The sequence below is a fragment of the Nicotiana attenuata genome, unplaced genomic scaffold (genome assembly GCF_001879085.1).
Source record: "Nicotiana attenuata strain UT unplaced genomic scaffold, NIATTr2, whole genome shotgun sequence".
NCBI classification, from domain to species: Eukaryota; Viridiplantae; Streptophyta; class Magnoliopsida; order Solanales; family Solanaceae; genus Nicotiana; species Nicotiana attenuata.
The window spans coordinates 63781-70994 of NW_017670620.1; positions in this window are offsets into that span (position 1 = coordinate 63781).

Genomic DNA, 7214 nt, shown 5'->3' on the forward strand with positions numbered 1-7214 from the left:
CTAGTTTTCCTTCTTTCAGTTGTTAGAAATTCTGGAGTTTGGAACCTTTACTATACACTTCTGTAGCCTGTGTTGCCCGTGAGTTTCCGGGTTTTGAGAATTGTTTAGACTTGTGATATTGAGTTGTACTTGCCAAGCGGCATTCAGTACAGTTTCCTTTAGATATTTGATTTGATTTCTCTACTTTCCGCAATTATCATATTTCCGCAAATGTTAGGCTTACCTGGTCATGGGGATCGGGTGCCGTCATGACATGTTCACGGTTGGTGAACTAGGGTCGTGACAAGTTGGTATCAGAGCTCTAGGTTCATAGGAGTCACGAAACATAGGCCGGTTTATTAGAGTCTCGCTGATCGGTATGGAGACGTCTGTACTTATCTACGAGGGGCTATGTAACCGTTTAGGAAAAATCTCCGTTTCATTTGAATTCCCTATCGTGCGATATTTTGGACATCAATTCTAAACTTCTGACTTCTATTCTCTCACAGATGGTGAGGACACGTGCTACTCGAGATGATCAGGCACCCGCGCCCCCTATTACAGCCGTCAGAGGCCGGGGCCGGGGGAGAGGTCGAGGACGCGCACGTGGTGCAGCCAGAGCACCTGCGCGAGCTGCCGCCGACATACCACCAGCAGATCCAGCCTGAGCCTAGGCACCTGGCACACCTACTACTGCCACTACTACTCCAGCGCTCCAGGAGACTTTTGCTCAGTTCATGAGCATGTACACCACCTTGGCTCAGGCGGGGTTGCTTCCCCTTGCTGCAGCCACATCCCAGGCCGGGGGAGGAGCATAGACTCCCGCCGTCTGCACTCCCGAGCAGCGATTGCAGGTTAAGCAGGTACCCGAGATTAGTCCCCCACCGCCTGCAGCGCCAGTTCAGCCCGAGGATGGGTCAGCTGCTTCAGAGGACGAGCAGCGGAGACTTGAGGGGTTTAAGAAATATGATCCCCCAGTGTTCAGTGGCTTAGCATCAGATGATGCCTTGGGATTTTTGGAGGAGTGCCATCGTATTCTTCGTACTATGGGCATAGTGGAGTCCAGCGGGGTTTCTTTCACTGCTTTTCAGCTTCGGGGAGCCGCCTATGATTGGTGGCGTACTTATGAGTTAAATAGTCCAGTTGAGGCTGCTTCACTGATTTGGACCAAGTTCTCGGACATGTTTATGAGAGAGTTTTTTCCCCAGAGCCTCAGAGATTCATGGCGCGCAGAGTTTGAGCACTTTCGCTAGGGTGCTATGACCGTTTCAGAGTATGCTATCCATTATACCAGGTTGGCCAGGCATGCACCGGCTTTGGTTGCTACAGTTCGGGAGAGAGTTCGCAGGTTCATTGAGGGTCTTATTCCACCCATCAGGTCTAGCATGGCTCGAGAGTTGGAGATGGACATTCCTTATCAGCAGTTAGTGAGCATTGCTAGGAAGATTGAGGGTATGCTCGCCAGGGAGCGAGGAGAGAGGGAGGCCAAGAGGTCTCGAGAGTCGGGTCACTACTCTGGTGCCCGTACCCCATCAGCAGGTCGTTATGGTAGGGGTTATGCGGGTCGCCCTGTACATTCAGCTCTTCCAGCAGCCGGCAGTACTCCAGCTCCACCTGTTACACCCCAAGTTTTCATACGTGAGAGTACGTCGTAAGTTATTGATGTAAGCTCGAAAATGAGATTATATTTGGAAGCAAATAAACTAAGTTAATCATGTTACCTTGGAGGTTACAAATATTTAAGATCATGAATAACAAGTACCAAAAGGGTTGGAAAGCTTAGTCGCTAAACGAATTGAAGAAAATAAGTTTCGTCAAAAATCGACAAGTTTGGAATGTTATAACATATTCTTTTGGGGTGAGACTAGGGTGATTAACATGATGAGGAGGTTAATTTATGAGTTATTGTAGTCGTATGATAGTCGTGTGTTATGTTTTTAAGTCAAACGAGTTATGGAACAAAAGTTAGCAAAGATCATCACAAGTTGCATTTATAATGTGCTGAAATTTAGGTCAAATGTAGATGCACTTTTCTCCCAATATGCTTGGCATAAATGGATGATCTACATATCAAATTGAAGATCTACGAGTCTAGTTTCCAACGCATTAAACCATTCGTCAATACGACATCGGAGTAGAGAGATATTCGCATTTTCGCGAGACCGCGCAAGCAGCTCCCAATGGGACCCACTTAGGCGGTGGTCGACCTACTTCACTTTATAAACGATTTGGACGCCTATTTTTCACTTATTTTCAACTCAACTTCGTCTCCAAACTTCTCCTAACCCTTCTAAACAGATTCCACAAGTGTTTGAAGTGATTCCAAAGTGATTACACCATATCTCAACATCAAAACTTAGCTCTAGTGAAGAACAACACCTCTTTGAGGTTGTGTTGTCATTGAGGATTGTTGTGGGCTGTATTTGGATGAAATTCCAAGTTGTTGCTGCTGTCTAAGGTAAGTATNTTGCGAGATCTATACTGATCATCGGAGTTTACAGCACTTGCTCAAGCAAAAGGATCTGAATATGCGTCAGAGAGGTGGTTAGAGCTGCTGAAGGATTATGACATCACTATCCTATATCACCCGGGAAGGCCAATGTGGTGGCGGATGCCCTGAGTCGCCGGGCGAAGAGTTTGGGGAGTTTGGCATAATTACCAGCTTCAGAGAGGCCTATGGCGATGGATGTTCAGGCCTTAGCCAGCCAGTTCGTGAGATTGGATCTTTCGGAGCCTAGTCAGGTTCTAGCCTGTGTGGTTTTCCGGTCTTCCCTATTTGACAGTATCAGGGAGCGGCAGTATGATGACCCCCATTTGCTTGTCCTTCAGGACAGGGTCCAGCGTGGGGATGCCAGAGATGTGACCATTGGAGATGATGGAGTATTGAGGATGCAGGGCCGGATTTGTGTGCCCAATGTTGATGGCCTTCGAGAGATGATTCTAGCAGTGGCCCATAGTTCGCGGTATTCCATCCATCTGGGTGCCGCGAAGATGTATCAGGACCTGAGGCAGCACTACTGGTGGAGGCAGATGAAGAAGGATATAGTTGGTTATGTGTCTAGATGCCTCAACTGCCAGTAGGTGAAGTATGAGCACCAGCGCCCGGGTGGGTTGCTCCAGTAGATAGAGATTCCGGAGTCTAAATGGGAGCGCATCACAATGGATTTTGTATCTGGACTTCCACGGACCTTGAAGAAGTTTGATTCCATTTGGGTTATTGTGGACCGGCTGACCAAGTCCGCTCATTTCATTCCTGTGTGTACCACTTATTCATCGGAGCGGTTGGCGAAGATTTATATTAGGGAGATCGTCCGTTTGCATGGTATTCCAGTTTCTATCATTTCAGACAGAGGTACTCAGTTTACATCGCGGTTCTGGAGAGCTGTGGAGCAGGAGTTAGGCACTCGGGTGGAGTTGAGCACAGCATTTCACCCCTAGACGGACGGACAGTCCGAGCGCACTATTCAGATTCTTGAGTACATGCTCCGTGCGTGCGTGATTGAGTTTGGAGGGTCTTGGGATCATTTCTTGCCACTGGCGGAGTTTGCTTACAACAATAGTTATCAGTCTAGCATTCAGATGGCTCCGTATGAGGCTTTATATGGTAGGAGGTGTAGATCTTCGGTGGGTTGGTTTGAGCCGGGTGAGGCCAGGCTATTGGGCACAGAGTTGGTTCAGGATGCATTGGAGAAGGTTAAGACGATTCAGGATAGACTCCGTACAGCCAGTCTAGACAGAAGAGTTACGCGGACAGGAAGGTTCGTGATGTTTCATATATGGTTGGTGAGCGGGTTCTGCTTCGGATCTCGCCTATGAAGGGCATCATGAGGTTTGGAAAGAAAGGGAAGCTGAGTCCGAGGTTTATTGGCCCTTTTGAGATCTTGAGGCGAGTTGGGGAGGTTGCTTATGAGCTTGCCTTACCTCCCAGCTTGGCCAGAGTTCATCCGGTATTTCATGTTTCGATGCTCCGGAGGTATCACGGTGATCCGTTGCACGTGTTGGATTTCAGTTCATTCCAGTTGGACAAGGATTTATCCTACGTTGAGGAGCCAGTGGCTATTTTGGACAGGCAGATCAGAAAGTTGAGGTCAAAGAACATAGCTTCAGTAAAGGTTCACCGGCGGGGTCAGCCGGCCGAGGAGGCGACTTGGGAGGCCGAGCAGGATATGCGCAGCCAGTACCCTCATCTTTTCACTACTTCAGGTATGTTCTCTATGCTCATTCGAGGACGAACGAATGTTTAAGTGTAGGAGGATGTAACGACCCGGCCGGTCGTTTTTGGAAATTACGCCCCGATTCCCCATTAACTGCTTCCCCTAAGTTCATTTCTGCTATTTTGGTTTGCCGGGACGTTCGGTGTTGGGATCTTAAGAGTTGGAAAATGGTCCGTAATCGAAATAGTGTGAAGACGACCTCGGAATGGAAATCCGATGGTTTCGTTAGCTCCATTAGGTGATTTCGGGGTTGGGAGCGTGTTCGGAATGTATTTTGGAGGCTCGTAGCTCATTTAGGCTTGAAATGCCGAAGTTTTAATTTTTGAAGTTTCCGGTCCGATAGTGAGTTTTTGATCCGAGGGTTCGGATTGGAATTCCGGAAGTTGCAGTAGCTCCGTCATGTCATTTGGGATGCGTGTGCAAAATTTCAGGTGATTCGGGCGTGTTTTGGTTAGGTTTTTGATCGAAAGCGTATTTGGAAGAATCTTGTAGTTCTTAGGCTTGAATCTTTGATTTAATCGGGTTTCCGGTGTTGTTTTAGGTGTTTTAAGGATTGGTGCAAGTTTGAATAAGGTATTAGGTGGTATTGGTGCTTTTGGTTGAGGTCCTGGGGGCCTCGGGATGATTTCGGGTGGTTAACGGAAGAATTTTTGAAGTGTTGCAGCAGCTGGTTTTTCTCTCTTCTGGTATTTTCGCTTCTGCGGCTTGGGAACCGCAGAGGCGGAGCCGCATAAGCAGCCATCCCATCGCAGGGGCGGAATTTGGGCTTCCTTCAGTTTCCGCAGGTGCAGAAGTTTGACCGCAGAAGCGGTTACGCACCTGCGAGGTATAAGTCGCAGATGCGGCCCTGGGTCATTGGTGAGAAACCGCAGAAGTGGTAGGTGTTTCGCAGAAGCGGCCACCGCAGGTGCTGTTTAGGATCGCAGAAGCGGAACCCCTGGGTTTTAGTTAATAGCCGCAGAAGTGGCATTTGTTCCGCATAAGCGGGACCGCAGATGCGGTCCCTTGTCCGCAGAAGTGGAAATCCCTGGGCAGAAATAGAAATTTCGAGGGTTTGAGTTCCTAAGTTTCAAAAATCAATTGAGAGCTCGGTTTAAGGCGATTCTGAGTGGGAGTTGAAGTGAAGATCACTGGGTAATGTTTCTTTGGTCCCTTCTTGTTATATTTCATCATTATATAGTTAAATCCACCATTAGAATTCGAATTCAAGGTCAAAATTGGGGAAATTGGAAGAAACTTCACAGACCAAATTATTGAGTTTTGAGTGGGCAATTGGCCTCCGATTTGGGAGATTTTTATATGGTTAGACTCGTGAGAGTACGAGGGTTCTGAAAATGTGAAAATTATTCGATTCCGAGAAGTTGGCTGGAGGGGCATTTTTGTCATTCTACCTATTTTTGCGTCCTAGCTTTAAATTTAATAGTGGAATCAGTTGTTTGCAATATTACTTACGATATGTAATTGAATTGAATAGATTTGGGCCATTTGGAGTCGGATACTCGTGGCAAAAGTGTGATTTCGAGTTGATTTTGGTGCCGATTCGAGGTGAGTGGCTTGTCTAACCTTGTGTGGGGGACCTTTCCCCTTAGGATATGATATGTGGTAATTGAGTGCCTTGTATGTGAGGTGACTAGCGCGTACTTGAGCTAATTATTGAAAAATCCGGTTTTCTTAAGATATTGAGATTTAGTTCCTTTCATATTTGCTTTATTCTACTTGTAGTTATAACCTGTGTTAGATTAGAAAAGCATGTTTAGTTGATTTAACTTGCCTAATTGTTTAAGTTGCCTTGATTGTACTACGGAAAGCATGCTAGGCTAATACTACCTGATGTTTGTCTTTTGTACTTCATTTCTGAATATCTTCTGGTTGTGGTTGCGCATTTACATTGAGACTACGGATGTGGGATTCCGGTAGCTCCCCCCCTTGTTTGGTTACTTTGGGACTACGGGTTCGATTCCCGGTAGATCCCCCCTCCCCCCTACCCCCCCCCCCCCGCACTTTTACTTTGGGACTGCGGGTTAGATTCCCGATAGATCCCCCCTGCACATTGATAGTTGGACTACGGGACGGTATCCCGGGAGATCCTTCGGATATACACATATGATGGACTACGGGACGGTATCCCGGGAGATCCATTGGGCAGTTGAGAAAAGGACTACAGGATGGTATCCTGGGAGATCCTTATTGTTACCATTGGTATTGAGCTATACTGATTCTGTGGTTGTTCTGTTCTTGTGTATTTGCTATTGCCTTGTTTAACCTGTCTTATTTCACTGCTGTCTTTATTATTTCTGTCAGATTATCATACTGTTAATTACTGTTATTACTATATTTTGTCTCAGTATGGCCCTGACCTTCCTCGTCACTACCCAACCGAGGTTAGGCTTGGCACTAACTGAGTACCGCTGTGGTGTACTCATGCCCTTCCTGGGCATGTTTTTCATGTGCAGATCATCCAGGTACCTCTACTCAGGCGCACTATCAGTGAGGCAGGAGGACTACAGAGACTTCGAGGTAGATCTGCTGCGTCCGCAGACCGACGAGTCTCCCTCTTATTCCATCTTTAGTACCTAGTTTTCCTTCTTTCGGTTGTTAGAAATTCTGGAGTTTGGAACCTTTACTATACACTTCTGTAGCCTGTGTTGCCCGTGAGTTTCCAGGTTTTGGGAATTGTTTAGACCAGTGATATTGAGTTGTACTTGCCAAGCGATATTCAGTACAATTTCCTTTAGATATTTGATTTGATTTCTCTACTTTCGGCAATTATCATATTTCCGCAAATGTTAGGCTTACCTGGTCATGGGGACCGGGTACCGTCATGACATGTTCACGGTTGGTGAACTAGGGTCGTGACAATACTCTAGTGCTGTTTATGGTTCATCTTGATATTGTCATATTTTATTTTGTATCTTACTAATATTTTAAGTATTCATGATTTTAAATGCATTGAATCCTTTACTTCATAAGACTTATGATTTTAAAAATAATAAAATAAATAATTGAGTTGATAGTTCACCG